General features: G+C 43.3%; 1 protein-coding gene across 5 annotated transcripts in view; it reads left to right on the top strand.

Moving 5' to 3' along the window:
• The window catches only part of rabgap1l (RAB GTPase activating protein 1-like), a 249462-nt gene that overhangs the window by 206031 nt on the left and 18992 nt on the right, over positions 1-24439 (top strand). The gene's annotated exons all lie outside the window — the stretch shown is intronic.

The following is a 24439-nucleotide window of genomic DNA, read 5'->3' on the forward strand; positions in this document are numbered from 1 at the left end:
TTTAGTGTGGTACATCAGGACAGTGTGGTGTGTAGTGTGGTACATCAGGACAGTGTGGTGTGTAGTGTGGTACATCAGGACAGTGTGGTGTGTAGTGTGGTACATCAGGACAGTGTGGTGTGTAGTGTGGTACATCAGGACAGTGTGGTGTGTGTAGTGTGGTACATCAGGACAGTGTGTGGTGTGTGTAGTGTGGTACATCAGGACAGTGTGTGGTGTGGTACATCAGGACAGTGTGTAGTGTGGTACATCAGGACAGTGTGTGGTGTGTGTAGTGTGGTACATCAGGACAGTGTGTGGTGTGTGTAGTGTGGTACATCAGGACAGTGTGTGGTGTGTGTAGTGTGGTACATCAGGACAGTGTGTGGTGTGTGTAGTGTGGTACATCAGGACAGTGTGGTGTGTGTAGTGTGGTACATCAGGACAGTGTGTGGTGTGTGTAGTGTGGTACATCAGGACAGTGTGGTGTGTGTAGTGTGGTACATCAGGACAGTGTGGTGTGTGTAGTGTGGTACATCAGGACAGTGTGGTGTGTGTAGTGTGGTACATCAGGACAGTGTGGTGTGTGTAGTGTGGTACATCAGGACAGTGTGGTGTGTGTAGTGTGGTACATCAGGACAGTGTGGTGTGTGTAGTGTGGTACATCAGGACAGTGTGGTGTGTGTAGTGTGGTACATCAGGACAGTGTGTGATGTTTAGTGTGGTACATCAGGACAGTGTGGTGTGTAGTGTGGTACATCAGGACAGTGTGGTGTGTAGTGTGGTACATCAGGACAGTGTGGTGTGTGTAGTGTGGTACATCAGGACAGTGTGGTGTGTAGTGTGGTACATCAGGACAGTGTGGTGTGTGTAGTGTGGTACATCAGGACAGTGTGGTGTGTGTAGTGTGGTACATCAGGACAGTGTGGTGTGTGTAGTGTGGTACATCAGGACAGTGTGTGGTGTGTAGTGTGGTACATCAGGACAGTGTGGTGTGTGTAGTGTGGTACATCAGGACAGTGTGTGGTGTGTGTAGTGTGGTACATCAGGACAGTGTGGTGTGTAGTGTGGTACATCAGGACAGTGTGGTGTGTGTAGTGTGGTACATCAGGACAGTGTGTGGTGTGTGTAGTGTGGTACATCAGGACAGTGTGGTGTGTGTAGTGTGGTACATCAGGACAGTGTGTGATGTTTAGTGTGGTACATCAGGACAGTGTGTGGTGTGTAGTGTGGTACATCAGGACAGTGTGGTGTGTGTAGTGTGGTACATCAGGACAGTGTGGTGTGTAGTGTGGTACATCAGGACAGTGTGGTGTGTGTAGTGTGGTACATCAGGACAGTGTGTGGTGTGTGTAGTGTGGTACATCAGGACAGTGTGGTGTGTGTAGTGTGGTACATCAGGACAGTGTGTGATGTTTAGTGTGGTACATCAGGACAGTGTGTGGTGTGTAGTGTGGTACATCAGGACAGTGTGGTGTGTGTAGTGTGGTACATCAGGACAGTGTGGTGTGTAGTGTGGTACATCAGGACAGTGTGGTGTGTGTAGTGTGGTACATCAGGACAGTGTGTGGTGTGTGTAGTGTGGTACATCAGGACAGTGTGGTGTGTGTAGTGTGGTACATCAGGACAGTGTGTGATGTTTAGTGTGGTACATCAGGACAGTGTGTGGTGTGTAGTGTGGTACATCAGGACAGTGTGGTGTGTGTAGTGTGGTACATCAGGACAGTGTGTGGTGTGTGTAGTGTGGTACATCAGGACAGTGTGGTGTGTGTAGTGTGGTACATCAGGACAGTGTGTGGTGTGTAGTGTGGTACATCAGGACAGTGTGTGGTGTGTGTAGTGTGGTACATCAGGACAGTGTGGTGTGTGTAGTGTGGTACATCAGGACAGTGTGTGATGTTTAGTGTGGTACATCAGGACAGTGTGGTGTGTAGTGTGGTACATCAGGACAGTGTGGTGTGTAGTGTGGTACATCAGGACAGTGTGGTGTGTAGTGTGGTACATCAGGACAGTGTGTGGTGTGTGTAGTGTGGTACATCAGGACAGTGTGTGGTGTGTGTAGTGTGGTACATCAGGACAGTGTGGTGTGTGTAGTGTGGTACATCAGGACAGTGTGGTGTGTAGTGTGGTACATCAGGACAGTGTGGTGTGTGTAGTGTGGTACATCAGGACAGTGTGTGGTGTGTAGTGTGGTACATCAGGACAGTGTGTGGTGTGTGTAGTGTGGTACATCAGGACAGTGTGGTGTGTGTAGTGTGGTACATCAGGACAGTGTGGTGTGTAGTGTGGTACATCAGGACAGTGTGGTGTGTGTAGTGTGGTACATCAGGACAGTGTGTGGTGTGTAGTGTGGTACATCAGGACAGTGTGTGGTGTGTGTAGTGTGGTACATCAGGACAGTGTGGTGTGTGTAGTGTGGTACATCAGGACAGTGTGTGATGTTTAGTGTGGTACATCAGGACAGTGTGGTGTGTAGTGTGGTACATCAGGACAGTGTGGTGTGTAGTGTGGTACATCAGGACAGTGTGGTGTGTAGTGTGGTACATCAGGACAGTGTGGTGTGTAGTGTGGTACATCAGGACAGTGTGGTGTGTGTAGTGTGGTACATCAGGACAGTGTGTGGTGTGTGTAGTGTGGTACATCAGGACAGTGTGTGGTGTGGTACATCAGGACAGTGTGTAGTGTGGTACATCAGGACAGTGTGTGGTGTGTGTAGTGTGGTACATCAGGACAGTGTGTGGTGTGTGTAGTGTGGTACATCAGGACAGTGTGTGGTGTGTGTAGTGTGGTACATCAGGACAGTGTGTGGTGTGTGTAGTGTGGTACATCAGGACAGTGTGGTGTGTGTAGTGTGGTACATCAGGACAGTGTGTGGTGTGTGTAGTGTGGTACATCAGGACAGTGTGGTGTGTGTAGTGTGGTACATCAGGACAGTGTGGTGTGTGTAGTGTGGTACATCAGGACAGTGTGGTGTGTGTAGTGTGGTACATCAGGACAGTGTGTGGTGTGTAGTGTGGTACATCAGGACAGTGTGGTGTGTGTAGTGTGGTACATCAGGACAGTGTGGTGTGTGTAGTGTGGTACATCAGGACAGTGTGTGATGTTTAGTGTGGTACAACAGGACAGTGTGTGGTGTGTGTAGTGTGGTACATCAGGACAGTGTGGTGTGTGTAGTGTGGTACATCAGGACAGTGTGGTGTGTGTAGTGTGGTACATCAGGACAGTGTGGTGTGTGTAGTGTGGTACATCAGGACAGTGTGTGATGTTTAGTGTGGTACATCAGGACAGTGTGTGGTGTGTGTAGTGTGGTACATCAGGACAGTGTGTGGTGTGTGTAGTGTGGTACAACAGGACAGTGTGTGGTGTGTGTAGTGTGGTACATCAGGACAGTGTGTGGTGTGTGTAGTGTGGTACATCAGGACAGTGTGTGGTGTGTGTAGTGTGGTACATCAGGACAGTGTGGTGTGTGTAGTGTGGTACATCAGGACAGTGTGTGGTGTGTGTAGTGTGGTACATCAGGACAGTGTGTGGTGTGTGTAGTGTGGTACATCAGGACAGTGTGTGGTGTGTGTAGTGTGGTACATCAGGACAGTGTGTGGTGTGTAGTGTGGTACATCAGGACAGTGTGTGGTGTGTAGTGTGGTACATCAGGACAGTGTGTAGTGTGGTACATCAGGACAGTGTGTAGTGTGGTACATGAGGACAGTGTGGTGTGTAGTGTGGTACATCAGGACAGTGTGTAGTGTGGTACATCAGGACAGTGTGTAGTGTGGTACATCAGGACAGTGTGGTGTGTGTAGTGTGGTACATCAGGACAGTGTGTAGTGTGGTACATCAGGACAGTGTGGTGTGTGTAGTGTGGTACATCAGGACAGTGTGTGGTGTGTGTAGTGTGGTACATCAGGACAGTGTGTGGTGTGTGTAGTGTGGTACATCAGGACAGTGTGTGGTGTGTAGTGTGGTACATCAGGACAGTGTGTGGTGTGTAGTGTGGTACATCAGGACAGTGTGTAGTGTGGTACATCAGGACAGTGTGTAGTGTGGTACATCAGGACAGTGTGTAGTGTGGTACATCAGGACAGTGTGTAGTGTGGTACATGAGGACAGTGTGGTGTGTAGTGTGGTACATCAGGACAGTGTGTAGTGTGGTACATCAGGACAGTGTGTGGTGTGTAGTGTGGTACATCAGGACAGTGTGGTGTGTGTAGTGTGGTACATCAGGACAGTGTGGTGTGTGTAGTGTGGTACATCAGGACAGTGTGTGGTGTGTAGTGTGGTACATCAGGACAGTGTGTAGTGTGGTACATCAGGACAGTGTGTGGTGTGTAGTGTGGTACATCAGGACAGTGTGTAGTGTGGTACATCAGGACAGTGTGGTGTGTGTAGTGTGGTACATCAGGACAGTGTGTGGTGTGTAGTGTGGTACATCAGGACAGTGTGTAGTGTGGTACATCAGGACAGTGTGGTGTGTGTAGTGTGGTACATCAGGACAGTGTGTGGTGTGTAGTGTGGTACATCAGGACAGTGTGTAGTGTGGTACATCAGGACAGTGTGGTGTGTAGTGTGGTACATCAGGACAGTGTGGTGTGTGTAGTGTGGTACATCAGGACAGTGTGTGGTGTGTAGTGTGGTACATCAGGACAGTGTGTGGTGTGTAGTGTTGTACATCAGGACAGTGTGTAGTGTGGTACATCAGGACAGTGTGTAGTGTGGTACATCAGGACAGTGTGTAGTGTGGTACATCAGGACAGTGTGTAGTGTGGTACATCAGGACAGTGTGTAGTGTGGTACATCAGGACAGTGTGTAGTGTGGTACATCAGGACAGTGTGTAGTGTGGTACATCAGGACAGTGTGTGGTGTGTAGTGTGGTACATCAGGACAGTGTGTGGTGTGTGTAGTGTGGTACATCAGGACAGTGTGGTGTGTAGTGTGGTACATCAGGACAGTGTGTGGTGTGTAGTGTGGTACATCAGGACAGTGTGGTGTGTAGTGTGGTACATCAGGACAGTGTGGTGTGTGTAGTGTGGTACATCAGGACAGTGTGGTGTGTAGTGTGGTACATCAGGACAGTGTGGTGTGTGTAGTGTGGTACATCAGGACAGTGTGCGGTGTGTAGTGTGGTACATCAGGACAGTGTGGTGTGTAGTGTGGTACATCAGGACAGTGTGTAGTGTGGTACATCAGGACAGTGTGTAGTGTGGTACATCAGGACAGTGTGTAGTGTGGTACATGAGGACAGTGTGGTGTGTAGTGTGGTACATCAGGACAGTGTGTAGTGTGGTACATCAGGACAGTGTGGTGTGTAGTGTGGTACATCAGGACAGTGTGTAGTGTGGTACATGAGGACAGTGTGGTGTGTAGTGTGGTACATCAGGACAGTGTGTAGTGTGGTACATCAGGACAGTGTGTGGTGTGTAGTGTGGTACATCAGGACAGTGTGGTGTGTGTAGTGTGGTACATCAGGACAGTGTGGTGTGTGTAGTGTGGTACATCAGGACAGTGTGTGGTGTGTAGTGTGGTACATCAGGACAGTGTGTAGTGTGGTACATCAGGACAGTGTGTGGTGTGTAGTGTGGTACATCAGGACAGTGTGTAGTGTGGTACATCAGGACAGTGTGGTGTGTGTAGTGTGGTACATCAGGACAGTGTGTGGTGTGTAGTGTGGTACATCAGGACAGTGTGTAGTGTGGTACATCAGGACAGTGTGGTGTGTAGTGTGGTACATCAGGACAGTGTGGTGTGTGTAGTGTGGTACATCAGGACAGTGTGTGGTGTGTAGTGTGGTACATCAGGACAGTGTGGTGTGTGTAGTGTGGTACATCAGGACAGTGTGTGGTGTGTAGTGTGGTACATCAGGACAGTGTGTGGTGTGTAGTGTGGTACATCAGGACAGTGTGTGGTGTGTAGTGTGGTACATCAGGACAGTGTGTAGTGTGGTACATCAGGACAGTGTGTAGTGTGGTACATCAGGACAGTGTGTAGTGTGGTACATCAGGACAGTGTGTAGTGTGGTACATCAGGACAGTGTGTGGTGTGTAGTGTGGTACATCAGGACAGTGTGTGGTGTGTGTAGTGTGGTACATCAGGACAGTGTGGTGTGTAGTGTGGTACATCAGGACAGTGTGGTGTGTGTAGTGTGGTACATCAGGACAGTGTGGTGTGTAGTGTGGTACATCAGGACAGTGTGGTGTGTGTAGTGTGGTACATCAGGACAGTGTGCGGTGTGTAGTGTGGTACATCAGGACAGTGTGGTGTGTAGTGTGGTACATCAGGACAGTGTGGTGTGTAGTGTGGTACATCAGGACAGTGTGGTGTGTGTAGTGTGGTACATCAGGACAGTGTGTGGTGTGTGTAGTGTGGTACATCAGGACGGTGTGTGGTGTGTGTGTGTGTGTGTGTGTGTGTGTTGTGTAGCACAGCCTCCTTCTGCACCTCACACCACTGTGTGTGTATGTTTAGGGGGTGGAGGACAGCAGAGATTGTGTAACATTACAATCCTCAACCTAAAGGTGTCACATGAGACAGCTGGGCCCAGATGTGGTCTCCTACAGGAGTCCTGTAGTAACACACTGGTTTTGTGTGTCCATGCTGTCAGTCAGCACAGCAGCACCTCATCAGACGGGGCAGCATCACATCCTGAGCCTGACTTGTGTTGCTGTACCTTCTCTATCTACATGTCACCTGGGCTAGAAGCTGTTTAGCTGTTGCAAAGCTGTTGATGGTGGAACCAGGAACATTTAAACACCCCAACCAATCATCTTCAAGCTGTTGTTTGCGTCAGCCCAACCATTGGACAGCTCATCTGTCAGTCACTGTATTAAAACATACTCTCCGCCCACCCAACCTGTTTCTGCATAGGGAGAAAAAGAGGGTTTGAAATACTTGGAAATGTCTTTAAAAGATACTTTACTGGGCATCCAGGTAGCGTGGCGGTCTATTCCACTGCCCACCACCACAAGGATCACCAGTTCGAGTCCCCGTGTTACCTACGACTTGGTCGGGCATTCCTACAGACACAATTGGTCGTGTCTGCAGGTGGGAAGCCAGGTGTAGGTATGTGTCCTGATCGTTGCACTAGCGCCTCCTCTGGTCGGTCGGGGCGCCTGTTTGGAGGGGAGGGGGAACTGGGGGAATAGCGTGATCCTCCCACGTGCTACGTCCCCCAGGTGAAACTCCTCACTGTCAGGTGAAAAGAAGCGGCTGGTGACTCCACATGTGTGGGAGGAGACATGTGGTAGTCTGCAGCCCTCCCCGGATCAGCAGAAGGGGTGGAGCAGAGACCGGGACGGCTCGGGAGAGTGAGGTAATTGGCCAAGTACAATTGGGGAGAATAAGGGGGGGGGCGGATCCCCCCCAAAAAAACTGAACCAGACTTGTTAGCGATGGCTGGGTGCTGCAGTGGATGGTTTACTGGTCCTTGTGTCTTGCAGGGGATACCACATACCATATAACGTCAGACTGGTTTTAGAGGACTTCCAGTTTGCGTTTGATGCCCAGAAGAACTCTGGCGTTTAGCTCACTGGAAGGAAACCGGCTGTGAAGAAAAGTTTTGTTGTTGTTTTATTCTGCTGGAAGACAGAGCAGGAATGTGAAGAGCAGGTTGGTTGAGTTCTGAAGGGGATCTTAACAGAGAACCGGCGAGGAGAAATCCTCTTGCAGCACGGTGGCCCAGTGGTCAGCACTGTTGCCTCACAGCAAGAAGGTCCTGGGTTCCAACCCCAGGCCGTCCCAGGTCCTTTCTGTGTGGAGTTTACATGTTCTCCCCCTGTGTCTGCCTGGGTTTCCTCCCACCATCAAAAAGACATGCGTGTTAGGGTTAATACTCCTGCCTGTGCCCCTGAGCAAGGCAGGGAAAGAAGAAGTGGAGTTGGTCTCTGGGTGCTGCAGCTGCCCACTGCTCCTGTACAATAGGATGGGTACATGCAGAGGATGAATTTCATTATAACTGTACAATGACAAAATAAAGAGCAGGAGGAGGCTGTTGGTTGGTTGGTTGGTTGGATGGTTGGTTGGATGAAGGGAAACGCGTGTGGTGGGGGTGCGTGGGGGGCTCATGGTAAACTGAGAGGGGCAGGGAGCCTTATGAGACACACATGTCTGTACGGCTCTCAGTAGCTGGAGAGCCCTCTGGAGTGGTTTGCTATCAGAAGAGCGGCTTGTTCTGGACCTTTTTGATTAATTGAATGTAAAACCAGCACAGGGAGTTCTACATCTTGAATTACTTAGCATCAGTTGGGAAAAAGTTGGCGAGAGAATTGAACCTGTGACTCTTGCTGTGTTTGTGCCTTGCTCTACTCATTGAACCCCAAAGCACTGTTGTGTTTTACATCTCTGCCTGCAGACTGGAAACAAATGAATCAGAGAAGCTTGCAGTTGCTTCGTATCAGTAACCTGACCTGTTTTCTTTCTTGTTTCCTGGGTTGGAAAGGTCAAAGGTCAGCACACATGTCCCTTGGGAGGTCAGGTGAAAGCTGACTGGATTGTTTGGTGAGCTGAAAGGACCAACCCACCCCCACAACCACCACCTTTACCACCTCCAGGGATAGTCCTGTAGAGTGCCAACACCCAACACAGGACGCTATGGCAACAACTCCCTGTACACACACAGGAGGGATCCCATTACCAAACACACACACACACACACACACACACACACAGTTGAACACTAGTTTAGCAACATTCACTGCTGCCATATTTCTGTATTTCTTCTGACTCAAACTTAGTTTCCTTTTCATATGATTCCTTAGACCACATCATTAAAACTACATGCTATGATGTCATCAGTAAACTGTATGATGTCATTTGCAGACTTGATGTTAACAGCAGACTGTATGATGTCATCAGTAAACTGTATGATGTCATTTGCAGACTTGATGTTAACAGCAGACTATGATGTCATCAGTAAACTGTATGATGTCATTTGTAGACTTGATGTTAACAGCACACTGTATGATGTCATCAGTAAACTGTATGATGTCATTTGTAGACTTGATGTTAACAGCAGACTGTATGATGTCATCAGTAAACTGTATGATGTCATTTGTAGACTGGATGATGTTAACAGCAGACTGTATGATGTCATCAGTAAACTGCATGATGTCATTTGTAGACTTGATGTTAACAGCAGACTGTATGATGTCATCAGTAAACTGTATGATGTCATTTGCAGACTTGATGTTAACAGCAGACTGTATGATGTCATCAGTAAACTGTATGATGTCATTTGCAGACTTGATGTTAACAGCAGACTGTATGATGTCATCAGTAAACTGTATGATGTCATTTGTAGACTTGATGTTAACAGCAGACTGTATGATGTCATCAGTAAACTGTATGATGTCATTTGCAGACTTGATGTTAACAGCAGACTGTATGATGTCATCAGTAAACTGTATGATGTCATTTGTAGACTGGATGATGTTAACAGCAGACTGTATGATGTCATCAGTAAACGGTATGATGTCATTTGTAGACATGATGTTAACAGCAGACTGTATGATGTCATCAGTAAACTGTATGATGTCATTTGTAGACTGGATGATGTTAACAGCAGACTGTATGATGTCATCAGTAAACTGTATGATGTCATTTGTAGACAGGATGATGTTAACAGTAGACTGTATGATGTCATCTGTAGACTGGATGATGTCATTTGTAGACATGATGTTAACAGCAGACTGTATGATGTCATCAGTAAACTGTATGATGTCATTTGTAGACTGGATGATGTTAACAGTAGACTGTATGATGTCATTTGGAGACTGGATGTTGTTAACAACAGACTGTATGATGTCATCAGTAGACTATGATGTCATTTGTAGACTTTATGGTGTCAGCAGCAGACTGTATGATGTCATCAGTAAACTGTATGATGTCATGTGTAGACTGGATGATGTCAACAGCAGACTGTATGATGTCATCAGTAGACTGTATGATGTCATTTGTAGACTTTATGGTGTCAGCAGCAGACTGTATTTCAGCGCCACATGGAGTCCTTCACTTTTGTATTTCTGAGTGTCTTTGGTTGATAGTTCAGTGGGGTTTCAATGCGTCAGCAGCGTGTTTTCCACCTCTTTGACAAAGTCCAACATTCAGTAACTTTCTGTTGGCCTGCCGTTCATGTCCTCTGCACTCAGCAGGTCCGTATGTCTTAAATGCTCATGGTCTGGTGGGATGGAGTTCACACTCGGTGTGTTTTGCATTGGGAAAGTTTCAGATGGATTTCACTGAACATGACTCAGAACTGGGGGTGTAACGATACACTGAACACACGATTCAGTACAAGTCAAGATACTGAGTTCACGGTGGGATTTTTTTTAAAATTTATTTAACGAAATTAGATTGAAGACAAGATTGAGATGGTTTGGACATGTTTGGAGGAGAGATGCTGGGTATACTGGGAGAAGGATGCTGAATATGGAGCTGCCAGGGAAGAGGAGAAGGGGAGGTTTATGGATGTGGTGAGGGAGGACATGCAGGTGGCTGGTGTGACAGAGGAAGATGCAGAGGAGAGGAAGAGATGGAAATGGATGATCCGCTGTGGCGCCCCCTAACGGGAGCAGCCGAAAGTAGTAGTAGTAGTAGTAGTAGTAGTGGTAGTAGTAGTAGTAGTAGTGGTAGTAGTAGTAGTAGTGGTAGTAGTAGTGGTAGTAGTGGTAGTAGTAGTGGTAGTAGTAGTCGTAGTAGTAGTAGTAGTGGTAGTAGTAGTAGTAGTGGTAGTAGTAGTAGTAGTAGTAGTGCTGGTAGTAGTGGTAGTAGTAGTAGTAGTAGTAGTGGTAGTAGTAGTAGTAGTAGTAGTAGTGGTAGTAGTAGTAGTAGTGGTAGTAGTAGTAGTAGTAGTTGTAGTAGTATTAGTAGTGGTAGTAGTAGTAGTAGTAGTAGTGGTAGTAGTAGTAGTGGTAGTAGTAGTAGTAGTAGTAGTGGTAGTAGTAGTAGTAGTGGTAGTAGTAGTAGTAGTAGTAGTGCTGGTAGTAGTAGTAGTAGTAGTGGTAGTAGTAGTAGTAGTAGTAGTGGTAGTAGTAGTAGTAGTGGTAGTAGTAGTAGTAGTAGTAGTGCTGGTAGTAGTAGTAGTAGTAGTGGTAGTAGTAGTGGTAGTGGTAGTAGTAGTAGTAGTGGTAGCAGTAGTAGTAGTAGTAGTGCTGGTAGTAGTAGTAGTAGTAGTGGTAGTAGTAGTGGTAGTGGTAGTAGTAGTAGTAGTGGTAGTAGTAGTAGTAGTAGTAGTGCTGGTAGTAGTGGTAGTAGTAGTAGTAGTAGTAGTGGTAGTAGTAGTAGTAGTAGTAGTAGTGGTAGTAGTAGTAGTAGTGGTAGTAGTAGTAGTAGTAGTGGTAGTAGTATTAGTAGTGGTAGTAGTAGTAGTAGTAGTGGTAGTAGTAGTAGTGGTAGTAGTAGTAGTAGTAGTAGTGGTAGTAGTAGTAGTAGTGGTAGTAGTAGTAGTAGTAGTACTAGAGATTGAAGACAAACTGACTGAAAAAGATTCCTTCATGTTTCGAACAACAATCTATAAAATGTATTTTCTCTTATCTTTTCTTGATCAATTTACTACTGCCACTACTACTTTGGGGACAAGTCCATGAATACTGGGGTGGCGTGCAGCGCTTTGCCTGTGCCCCCGTCCAGAGGGTTAGGGTTGTGTCAGGAAGGGCATCCGATGCATTATGCAGATTGGCAGTACCATGTGGGATCGGCCGAGGCCCAGGTTAACAACCACTGCCGTTGGGCTGTGTCCTCACAGAGTACTGATGGAAAGTAGGAAATCTGCTGTGGCGACCCCTGAGAAACAGGGAACGAGTCACACAACGTTATTCTTTCTCCACACGACTTCATTCTGCAGCAGTCCGCGTGGAGGAGCAGCTCCTGCAGGAGCTGGACCAAGCCGGGCATATGGCCGTTTGAATCTTCGAAGTTTAATAACTTTGTGGGGGGAAACATACAGACCTGCCACTCCCGCAATTCTCCTAAAATTGCATATATTTGCATTTAAAATGAGTTTTGCACAAAAGACCAAAAAGTTATGATAAGCTGTAGCTGAAGTGACATGAGCGGCCATGACGTGCACGACCACGTGCACATCATGTCCGTATTCATGACGTGTGTTGGTCGCATCATCTCCTCCATCAAGTTCATTGCTGAACACACACATTCACACTGACACACACATTCACACTGACACACACACATTCACACTGACACACACATTCACACTGACACACACACATTCACACTGACACACACATTCACACTGACACACACACATTCACACTGACACACACATTCACACTGACACACACACATTCACACTGACACACACATTCACACTGACACACACATCCACACTGACACACACATTCACACTGACACACACATCCACACTGACACACACATTCCCACTGACACAAACATTCACACTGACACACACACATTCACACTGACACACACATTCACACTGACACACACATCCACACTGACACACACATCCACACTGACACACACATTCACACTGACACACACACATTCACACTGACACACACATCCACACTGACACACACATTCACACTGACACACACATTCACACTGACACACATCCACACTGACACATACCCCCACTAACACACATACCCCCACTAACACACATACCCCCACTAACACACATACCCACACTAACACACATATCCACACTGACACACATACCCACACTAACACACATACCCACACTGACACACATATCCACACTGACACACATACCCCCACTAACACACATACCCACACTAACACACATACCCACACTGACACACATACCCACACTAACACACATATCCACACTAACACACATATCCACACTAACACACATACCCACACTGACACACATACCCACACTAACACACATATCCACACTAACACACATATCCACACTGACACACATACCCACACTAACACACATACCCACACTGACACACATATCCACACTGACACACATACCCCCACTAACACACATACCCACACTAACACACATATCCACACTGACACACATACCCACACTAACACACATATCCACACTAACACACATATCCACACTAACACACATATCCACACTGACACACATACCCACACTAACACACATATCCACACTGACACACATACCCCCACTAACACACATACCCACACTAACACACATATCCACACTGACACACATACCCCCACTAACACACATACCCAAACCAACACACATACCCACACTAACACACACATTCACACTGACACACACATTCACACTGACACACATTCAAACTGACACACACATTCACACTGACACACATCCACGCTGACACACATACCCCCACTAACACACATACCCAAACAACACACATACCCACACTAACACACATATTCAAACTAAAAAAATCCCTGTCCAAGGGAAGGAACGCCAGCCAGGATGAGTGTCGGAACTGCCGGTCTGCATGGGCTAGCAGTTAGCTTAGCCGCCCCGATTACGCGTCCTGTCAGACCGCCCTCTGCGTTTCCTCCTCGGGCACCGGTCCGGGCTGGGCCGTTGTTCCCGTGGCAACCGGACCAGGCAGACCAAGCTCTCCCAGCCAACAAATGAAGACACAACTCGGTTAGATTACACTGGAAACACGGTAGAAACACGCTAGAAACACACGAGCGTTCTCCAGTACAGACAAATGGTCAAAACTTGATGTGTGACTATGTCCAACATGTTTGGTTACAGACGCACCATGACTACCGCCGAGGCGTTGTAGTATTTACGCGTTGGACAGCGGCCATTTTAAATTGTTTAAAAATAGTGTTACAGTTGTTAAAATTTTAATTTTGGTGTCAGTTAGTTTCCCAACAGACACACTAACATATGCATTCCAGGGTCGTTCCAGGGTTGACTGACTCAACAGGGAACCGGTAGTTTAAGTTGATGGGGGGAGAATTTGTGGCCAACATAGCAGTCTTGTCTTTCTAGTTGACGTCATTATTCCGTGCTGACACAGTTGTACTAAATTGCCCCTAGGTGTGTGTGTGTGTGTTTTTGTGTGTGTGTGTGTGTGGGCGGGCGGGCGGGCAGGTGTGGGCGGGCCCTGTTATGGCCTGGCGGCCTGTCCAGGGTGTCTCCCCGCCTACCACCCAGTGACTGCTGAGATAGGCTCCAGCATCCCTGCCACCCTGAGAGCAGGATAAGCGGTTGGGTGGATGGATGGATGGATGGATGGATGGATGGACATACTTGTCATCCAGTTTCTGTGGTTGGGGGAGAGAGAATCTGACACACAACTTCACGGTCGTTTAAAAAGACACCCTTATGAAATGGAGAACCCAGTCCATCATATTAATGTTCAGGTGTTTTGTTCAGAATACAGTGAGACACCACACTAAACTGTTAGAAGGTCTCATTTAAATTAATGTTCAGGTGTTCTGTTCAGAATACAGTGAGACACCACACTAAACTGTCAGAAGGTCTCATTTAAATTAATGGTCAGGTGTTCTGTTCAGAATACAGTGAGACACCACACTAAACTGTTAGAAGGTCTCATTTAAATTAATGGTCAGGTGTTCTGTTCAGAATACAGTGAGACACCACACTAAACTGTCAGAAGGTCTCATTTAAATTAATGTTCAGATGTTCTGTTCAGAATACAGTGAGACACCACACTAAACTGTCAGAAGGTCTCATTTAAATTAATGGTCAGGTGTTCTGTTCAGAATACAGTGAGACACCACACTAAAATGTTAGCAGGTCTCATTTAAATTAATGTTCAGGTGTTCTGTTCAGAATACAGTGAGACACCACACTAAACTGTTAGAAGGTCTCATTTAAATTAATGTTCAGGTGTTCTGTTCAGAATACAGTGAGATACCACACTAAAATGTTAGAAGGTCTCATTTAAATTAATGGTCAGGTGTTCTGTTCAGAATACAGTGAGACACCACACTAAAATGTTAGAAGGTCTCATTTAATGTTCAGGTGTTCTGTTCAGAATACAGTGAGACACCACACTAAACTGTCAGAAGGTCTCATTTAAATTAATGGTCAGGTGTTCTGTTCAGAATACAGTGAGACACCACACTAAACTGTTAGAAGGTCTCATTTAAATTAATGTTCAGGTGTTCTGTTCAGAATACAGTGAGACACCACACTAAACTGTTAGAAGGTCTCATTTAAATTAATGGTCAGGTGTTCTGTTCAGAATACAGTGAGACACCACACTAAACTGTTAGAAGGTCTCATTTAAATTAATGGTCAGGTGTTCTGTTCAGAATACAGTGAGACACCACACTGAACTGTTAGAAGGTCTCATTTAAATTAATGTTCAGGTGTTCTGTTCAGAATACAGTGAGATACCACACTAAAATGTTAGAAGGTCTCATTTAAATTAATGGTCAGGTGTTCTGTTCAGAATACAGTGAGACACCACACTAAAATGTTAGAAGGTCTCATTTAATGTTCAGGTGTTCTGTTCAGAATACAGTGAGACACCACACTAAACTGTCAGAAGGTCTCATTTAAATTAATGGTCAGGTGTTCTGTTCAGAATACAGTGAGACACCACACTAAACTGTTAGAAGGTCTCATTTAAATTAATGTTCAGGTGTTCTGTTCAGAATACAGTGAGACACCACACTAAACTGTTAGAAGGTCTCATTTAAATTAATGGTCAGGTGTTCTGTTCAGAATACAGTGAGACACCACACTAAAATGTTAGAAGGTCTCATTTAAATTAATGTTCAGGTGTTCTGTTCAGAATACAGTGAGACACCACACTAAAATGTTAGAAGGTCTCATTTAAATTAATGTTCAGGTGTTCTGTTCAGAATACAGTGAGACACCACACTAAACTGTTAGAAGGTCTCATTTAAATTAATGGTCAGGTGTTCTGTTCAGAATACAGTGAGACACCACACTGAACTGTCAGAAGGTCTCATTTAATGTTCAGGTGTTCTGTTCAGAATACAGTGAGACACCACACTAAACTGTCAGAAGGTCTCATTTAATGTTCAGGTGTTCTGTTCAGAATACAGTGAGACACCACACTAAACTGTCAGAAGGTCTCATTTAAATTAATGTTCAGGTGTTCTGTTCAGAATACAGTGAGACACCACACTAAACTGTCAGAAGGTCTCATTTAAATTAATGGTCAGGTGTTCTGTTCAGAATACAGTGAGACACCACACTAAACTGTCAGAAGGTCTCATTTAAATTAATGTTCAGGTGTTCTGTTCAGAATACAGTGAGACACCACACTAAACTGTTAGAAGGTCTCATTCAATTAATGTTCAGGTGTTCTGTTCAGAATACAGTGAGACACCACACTGAACTGTTAGAAGGTCTCATTTAAATTAATGGTCAGGTGTTCTGTTCAGAATACAGTGAGACACCACACTAAACTGTTAGAAGGTCTCATTTAAATTAATGGTCAGGTGTTCTGTTCAGAATACAGTGAGACACCACACTAAACTGTCAGAAGGCCTCATTTAAATTAATGGTCAGGTGTTCTGTTCAGAATACAGTGAGACACCACACTAAAATGTTAGAAGGTCTCATTTAAATTAATGGTCAGGTGTTCTGTTCAGAATACAGTGAGACACCACACTAAACTGTCAGCAGGTCTCATTTAATGTTCAGGTGTTCTGTTCAGAATACAGTGAGACACCACACTAAACTGTCAGAAGGTCTCATTTAAATTAATGGTCAGGTGTTCTGTTCAGAATACAGTGAGACACCACACTAAACTGTCAGAAGGTCTCATTTAAATTAATGGTCAGGTGTTCTGTTCAGAATACAGTGAGACACCACACTAAAATGTTAGAAGGTCTCATTTAATGTTCAGGTGTTCTGTTCAGAATACAGTGAGACACCACACTAAACTGTCAGAAGGTCTCATTTAAATTAATGGTCAGGTGTTCTGTTCAGAATACAGTGAGACACCACACTAAAATGTTAGAAGGTCTCATTTAAATTAATGTTCAGGTGTTCTGTTCAGAATACAGTGAGACACCACACTAAAATGTTAGAAGGTCTCATTTAAATTAATGTTCAGGTGTTCTGTTCAGAATACAGTGAGACACCACACTAAACTGTCAGAAGGTCTCATTTAAATTAATGGTCAGGTGTTCTGTTCAGAATACAGTGAGACACCACACTAAACTGTTAGAAGGTCTCATTTAAATTAATGGTCAGGTGTTCTGTTCAGAATACAGTGAGACACCACACTAAACTGTTAGAAGGTCTCATTTAATGTTCAGGTGTTCTGTTCAGAATACAGTGAGACACCACACTAAACTGTCAGAAGGTCTCATTTAATGTTCAGGTGTTCTGTTCAGAATACAGTGAGACACCACACTAAACTGTCAGAAGGTCTCATTTAAATTAATGTTCAGGTGTTCTGTTCAGAATACAGTGAGACACCACACTAAACTGTCAGAAGGTCTCATTTAAATTAATGGTCAGGTGTTCTGTTCAGAATACAGTGAGACACCACACTAAACTGTTAGAAGGTCTCATTTAAATTAATGGTCAGGTGTTCTGTTCAGAATACAGTGAGACACCACACTAAACTGTTAGAAGGTCTCATTTAAATTAATGGTCAGGTGTTCTGTTCAGAATACAGTGAGACACCACACTAAAATGTTAGAAGGTCTCATTTAAATTAATGTTCAGGTGTTCTGTTCAGAATACAGTGAGACACCACACTAAACTGTCAGAAGGTCTCATTTAATGTTCAGGTGTTCTGTTCAGAATACAGTGAGACACCACACTAAACTGTTAGAAGGTCTCATTTAAATTAATGTTCAGGTGTTCTGTTCAGAATACAGTGAGACACCACACTAAAATGTTAGAAGGTCTCATTTAAATTAATGGTCAGGTGTTCTGTTCAGAATACAGTGAGACACCACACTAAACTGTCAGAAGGTCTCATTTAAATTAATGGTCAGGTGTTCTGTTCAGAATACAGTGAGACACCACACTAAAATGTTAGAAGGTCTCATTTAATGTTCAGGTGTTCTGTTCAGAATACAGTGAGACACCACACTAAACTGTTAGAAGGTCTCATTTAAATTAATGGTCAGGTGTTCTGTTCAGAATACAGTGAGACACCACACTAAAATGTTAGAAGGTCTCATTTAAATTAATGTTCAGGTGTTCTGTTCAGAATACAGTGAGACACCACACTAAAATGTTAGAAGGTCTCATTTAAATTAATGTTCAGGTGTTCTGTTCAGAATACAGTGAGACACCACACTAAACTGTCAGAAGGTCTCATTTAAATTAATGGTCAGGTGTTCTGTTCAGAATACAGTGAGACACCACACTAAACTGTTAGAAGGTCTCATTTAAATTAATGGTCAGGTGTTCTGTTCAGAATACAGTGAGACACCACACTAAACTGTTAGAAGGTCTCATTTAATGTTCAGGTGTTCTGTTCAGAATACAGTGAGACACCACACTAAACTGTCAGAAGGTCTCATTTAATGTTCAGGTGTTCTGTTCAGAATACAGTGAGACACCACACTAAACTGTCAGAAGGTCTCATTTAAATTAATGTTCAGGTGTTCTGTTCAGAATACAGTGAGACACCACACTAAACTGTCAGAAGGTCTCATTTAAATTAATGGTCAGGTGTTCTGTTCAGAATACAGTGAGACACCACACTAAACTGTTAGAAGGTCTCATTTAAATTAATGGTCAGGTGTTCTGTTCAGAATACAGTGAGACACCACACTAAACTGTTAGAAGGTCTCATTTAAATTAATGGTCAGGTGTTCTGTTCAGAATACAGTGAGACACCACACTAAACTGTCAGAAGGTCTCATTTAAATTAATGTTCAGGTGTTCTGTTCAGAATACAGTGAGACACCACACTAAACTGTCAGAAGGTCTCATTTAATGTTCAGGTGTTCTGTTCAGAATACAGTGAGACACCACACTAAACTGTTAGAAGGTCTCATTTAAATTAATGGTCAGGTGTTCTGTTCAGAATACAGTGAGACACCACACTAAACTGTTAGAAGGTCTCATTTAAATTAATGTTCAGGTGTTCTGTTCAGAATACAGTGAGACACCACACTAAACTGTCAGAAGGTCTCATTTAAATTAATGGTCAGGTGTTCTGTTCAGAATACAGTGAGACACCACACTAAAATGTTAGAAGGTCTCATTTAAATTAATGGTCAGGTGTTCTGTTCAGAATACAGTGAGACACCACACTAAACTGTCAGCAGGTCTCATTTAATGTTCAGGTGTTCTGTTCAGAATACAGTGAGACACCACACTAAACTGTTAGAAGGTCTCATTTAATGTTCAGGTGTTCTGTTCAGAATACAGTGAGACACCACACTAAACTGTTAGAAGGTCTCATTTAAATTAATGGTCAGGTGTTCTGTTCAGAATACAGTGAGACACCACACTAAAATGTTAGAAGGTCTCATTTAAATTAATGGTCAGGTGTTCTGTTCAGAATACAGTGAGACACCACACTAAACTGTCAGAAGGTCTCATTTAAATTAATGGTCAGGTGTTCTGTTCAGAATACAGTGAGACACCACACTAAACTGTCAGAAGGTCTCATTTAAATTAATGGTCAGGTGTTCTGTTCAGAATACAGTGAGACACCACACTAAACTGTTAGAAGGTCTCATTTAAATTAATGGTCAGGTGTTCTGTTCAGAATACAGTGAGACACCACACTGAACTGTCAGAAGGTCTCATTTAATGTTCAGGTGTTCTGTTCAGAATACAGTGAGACACCACACTAAACTGTCAGAAGGTCTCATTTAATGTTCAGGTGTTCTGTTCAGAATACAGTGAGACACCACACTAAACTGTCAGAAGGTCTCATTTAATGTTCAGGTGTTCTGTTCAGAATACAGTGAGACACCACACTAAACTGTCAGAAGGTCTCATTTAATGTTCAGGTGTTCTGTTCAGAATACAGTGAGACACCACACTAAAATGTCAGAAGGTCTCATTTAAATTAATGTTCAGGTGTTCTGTTCAGAATACAGTGAGACACCACACTAAACTGTCAGAAGGTCTCATTTAAATTAATGTTCAGGTGTTCTGTTCAGAATACAGTGAGACACCACACTAAACTGTCAGAAGGTCTCATTTAAATTAATGGTCAGGTGTTCTGTTCAGAATACAGTGAGACACCACACTAAACTGTCAGAAGGTCTCATTTAAATTAATGTTCAGGTGTTCTGTTCAGAATACAGTGAGACACCACACTAAACTGTTAGAAGGTCTCATTTAATGTTCAGGTGTTCTGTTCAGAATACAGTGAGACACCACACTGAACTGTTAGAAGGTCTCATTTAAATTAATGGTCAGGTGTTCTGTTCAGAATACAGTGAGACACCACACTAAACTGTCAGAAGGCCTCATTTAAATTAATGGTCAGGTGTTCTGTTCAGAATACAGTGAGACACCACACTAAACTGTTAGAAGGTCTCATTTAAATTAATGTTCAGGTGTTCTGTTCAGAATACAGTGAGACACCACACTAAACTGTCAGCAGGTCTCATTTAAATTAATGTTCAGGTGTTCTGTTCAGAATACAGTGAGACACCACACTAAACTGTCAGAAGGTCTCATTTAAATTAATGGTCAGGTGTTCTGTTCAGAATACAGTGAGACACCACACTAAAATGTTAGAAGGTCTCATTTAAATTAATGGTCAGGTGTTCTGTTCAGAATACAGTGAGACACCACACTAAAATGTTAGAAGGTCTCATTTAAATTAATGGTCAGGTGTTCTGTTCAGAATACAGTGAGACACCACACTAAACTGTCAGCAGGTCTCATTTAATGTTCAGGTGTTCTGTTCAGAATACAGTGAGACACCACACTAAACTGTTAGAAGGTCTCATTTAAATTAATGGTCAGGTGTTCTGTTCAGAATACAGTGAGACACCACACTAAACTGTCAGAAGGTCTCATTTAAATTAATGTTCAGGTGTTCTGTTCAGAATACAGTGAGACACCACACTAAACTGTCAGAAGGTCTCATTTAAATTAATGGTCAGGTGTTCTGTTCAGAATACAGTGAGACACCACACTAAAATGTTAGAAGGTCTCATTTAAATTAATGGTCAGGTGTTCTGTTCAGAATACAGTGAGACACCACACTAAACTGTCAGAAGGTCTCATTTAAATTAATGGTCAGGTGTTCTGTTCAGAATACAGTGAGACACCACACTAAACTGTCAGAAGGTCTCATTTAAATTAATGGTCAGGTGTTCTGTTCAGAATACAGTGAGACACCACACTAAAATGTTAGAAGGTCTCATTTAATGTTCAGGTGTTCTGTTCAGAATACAGTGAGACACCACACTAAACTGTTAGAAGGTCTCATTTAAATTAATGGTCAGGTGTTCTGTTCAGAATACAGTGAGACACCACACTAAAATGTTAGAAGGTCTCATTTAAATTAATGTTCAGGTGTTCTGTTCAGAATACAGTGAGACACCACACTAAAATGTTAGAAGGTCTCATTTAAATTAATGTTCAGGTGTTCTGTTCAGAATACAGTGAGACACCACACTAAACTGTCAGAAGGTCTCATTTAAATTAATGGTCAGGTGTTCTGTTCAGAATACAGTGAGACACCACACTAAACTGTTAGAAGGTCTCATTTAAATTAATGGTCAGGTGTTCTGTTCAGAATACAGTGAGACACCACACTAAACTGTTAGAAGGTCTCATTTAATGTTCAGGTGTTCTGTTCAGAATACAGTGAGACACCACACTAAACTGTCAGAAGGTCTCATTTAATGTTCAGGTGTTCTGTTCAGAATACAGTGAGACACCACACTAAACTGTCAGAAGGTCTCATTTAAATTAATGTTCAGGTGTTCTGTTCAGAATACAGTGAGACACCACACTAAACTGTCAGAAGGTCTCATTTAAATTAATGGTCAGGTGTTCTGTTCAGAATACAGTGAGACACCACACTAAACTGTTAGAAGGTCTCATTTAAATTAATGGTCAGGTGTTCTGTTCAGAATACAGTGAGACACCACACTAAACTGTTAGAAGGTCTCATTTAAATTAATGGTCAGGTGTTCTGTTCAGAATACAGTGAGACACCACACTAAACTGTCAGAAGGTCTCATTTAAATTAATGTTCAGGTGTTCTGTTCAGAATACAGTGAGACACCACACTAAAATGTTAGAAGGTCTCATTTAAATTAATGTTCAGGTGTTCTGTTCAGAATACAGTGAGACACCACACTAAACTGTCAGAAGGTCTCATTTAATGTTCAGGTGTTCTGTTCAGAATACAGTGAGACACCACACTAAACTGTTAGAAGGTCTCATTTAAATTAATGTTCAGGTGTTCTGTTCAGAATACAGTGAGACACCACACTAAAATGTTAGAAGGTCTCATTTAAATTAATGTTCAGGTGTTCTGTTCAGAATACAGTGAGACACCACACTAAACTGTCAGAAGGTCTCATTTAAATTAATGTTCAGGTGTTCTGTTCAGAATACAGTGAGACACCACACTAAAATGTTAGAAGGTCTCATTTAAATTAATGTTCAGGTGTTCTGTTCAGAATACAGTGAGACACCACACTAAAATGTTAGAAGGTCTCATTTAAATTAATGTTCAGGTGTTCTGTTCAGAATACAGTGAGACACCACACTAAACTGTCAGAAGGTCTCATTTAATGTTCAGGTGTTCTGTTCAGAATACAGTGAGACACCACACTAAACTGTTAGAAGGTCTCATTTAAATTAATGGTCAGGTGTTCTGTTCAGAATACAGTGAGACACCACACTAAACTGTTAGAAGGTCTCATTTAAATTAATGTTCAGGTGTTCTGTTCAGAATACAGTGAGACACCACACTAAACTGTCAGAAGGTCTCATTTAAATTAATGGTCAGGTGTTCTGTTCAGAATACAGTGAGACACCACACTAAAATGTTAGAAGGTCTCATTTAAATTAATGGTCAGGTGTTCTGTTCAGAATACAGTGAGACACCACACTAAACTGTCAGCAGGTCTCATTTAATGTTCAGGTGTTCTGTTCAGAATACAGTGAGACACCACACTAAACTGTTAGAAGGTCTCATTTAATGTTCAGGTGTTCTGTTCAGAATACAGTGAGACACCACACTAAAATGTTAGAAGGTCTCATTTAAATTAATGGTCAGGTGTTCTGTTCAGAATACAGTGAGACACCACACTAAACTGTCAGAAGGTCTCATTTAAATTAATGGTCAGGTGTTCTGTTCAGAATACAGTGAGACACCACACTAAACTGTCAGAAGGTCTCATTTAAATTAATGGTCAGGTGTTCTGTTCAGAATACAGTGAGACACCACACTAAACTGTCAGAAGGTCTCATTTAAATTAATGTTCAGATGTTCTGTTCAGAATACAGTGAGACACCACACTAAACTGTTAGAAGGTCTCATTTAATGTTCAGGTGTTCTGTTCAGAATACAGTGAGACACCACACTAAAATGTTAGAAGGTCTCATTTAAATTAATGGTCAGGTGTTCTGTTCAGAATACAGTGAGACACCACACTAAACTGTCAGAAGGTCTCATTTAAATTAATGTTCAGGTGTTCTGTTCAGAATACAGTGAGACACCACACTAAACTGTTAGAAGGTCTCATTTAATGTTCAGGTGTTCTGTTCAGAATACAGTGAGACACCACACTAAACTGTCAGAAGGTCTCATTTAAATTAATGGTCAGGTGTTCTGTTCAGAATACAGTGAGACACCACACTAAACTGTCAGAAGGTCTCATTTAAATTAATGTTCAGGTGTTCTGTTCAGAATACAGTGAGACACCACACTAAAATGTTAGAAGGTCTCATTTAAATTAATGGTCAGGTGTTCTGTTCAGAATACAGTGAGACACCAAACTAAACTGTCAGAAGGTCTCATTTAAATTAATGGTCAGGTGTTCTGTTCAGAATACAGTGAGACACCACACTAAAATGTTAGAAGGTCTCATTTAATGGTCAGGTGTTCTGTTCAGAATACAGTGAGACACCACACTAAACTGTCAGAAGGTCTCATTTAATGGTCAGGTGTTCTGTTCAGAATACAGTGAGACACCACACTAAACTGTTAGAAGGTCTCATTTAAATTAATGTTCAGGTGTTCTGTTCAGAATACAGTGAGACACCACACTAAACTGTCAGCAGGTTCATTTAAATTAATGTTCAGGTGTTCTGTTCAGAATACAGTGAGACACCACACTAAACTGTTAGAAGGTCTCATTTAAATTAATGGTCAGGTGTTCTGTTCAGAATACAGTGAGACACCACACTAAAATGTTAGAAGGTCTCATTTAAATTAATGTTCAGGTGTTCTGTTCAGAATACAGTGAGACACCACACTAAACTGTCAGAAGGTCTCATTTAATGTTCAGGTGTTCTGTTCAGAATACAGTGAGACACCACACTAAACTGTCAGAAGGTCTCATTTAATGTTC

The sequence above is a fragment of the Lampris incognitus genome, chromosome 3 (genome assembly GCF_029633865.1).
Source record: "Lampris incognitus isolate fLamInc1 chromosome 3, fLamInc1.hap2, whole genome shotgun sequence".
Classification (NCBI taxonomy): domain Eukaryota; kingdom Metazoa; phylum Chordata; class Actinopteri; order Lampriformes; family Lampridae; genus Lampris; species Lampris incognitus.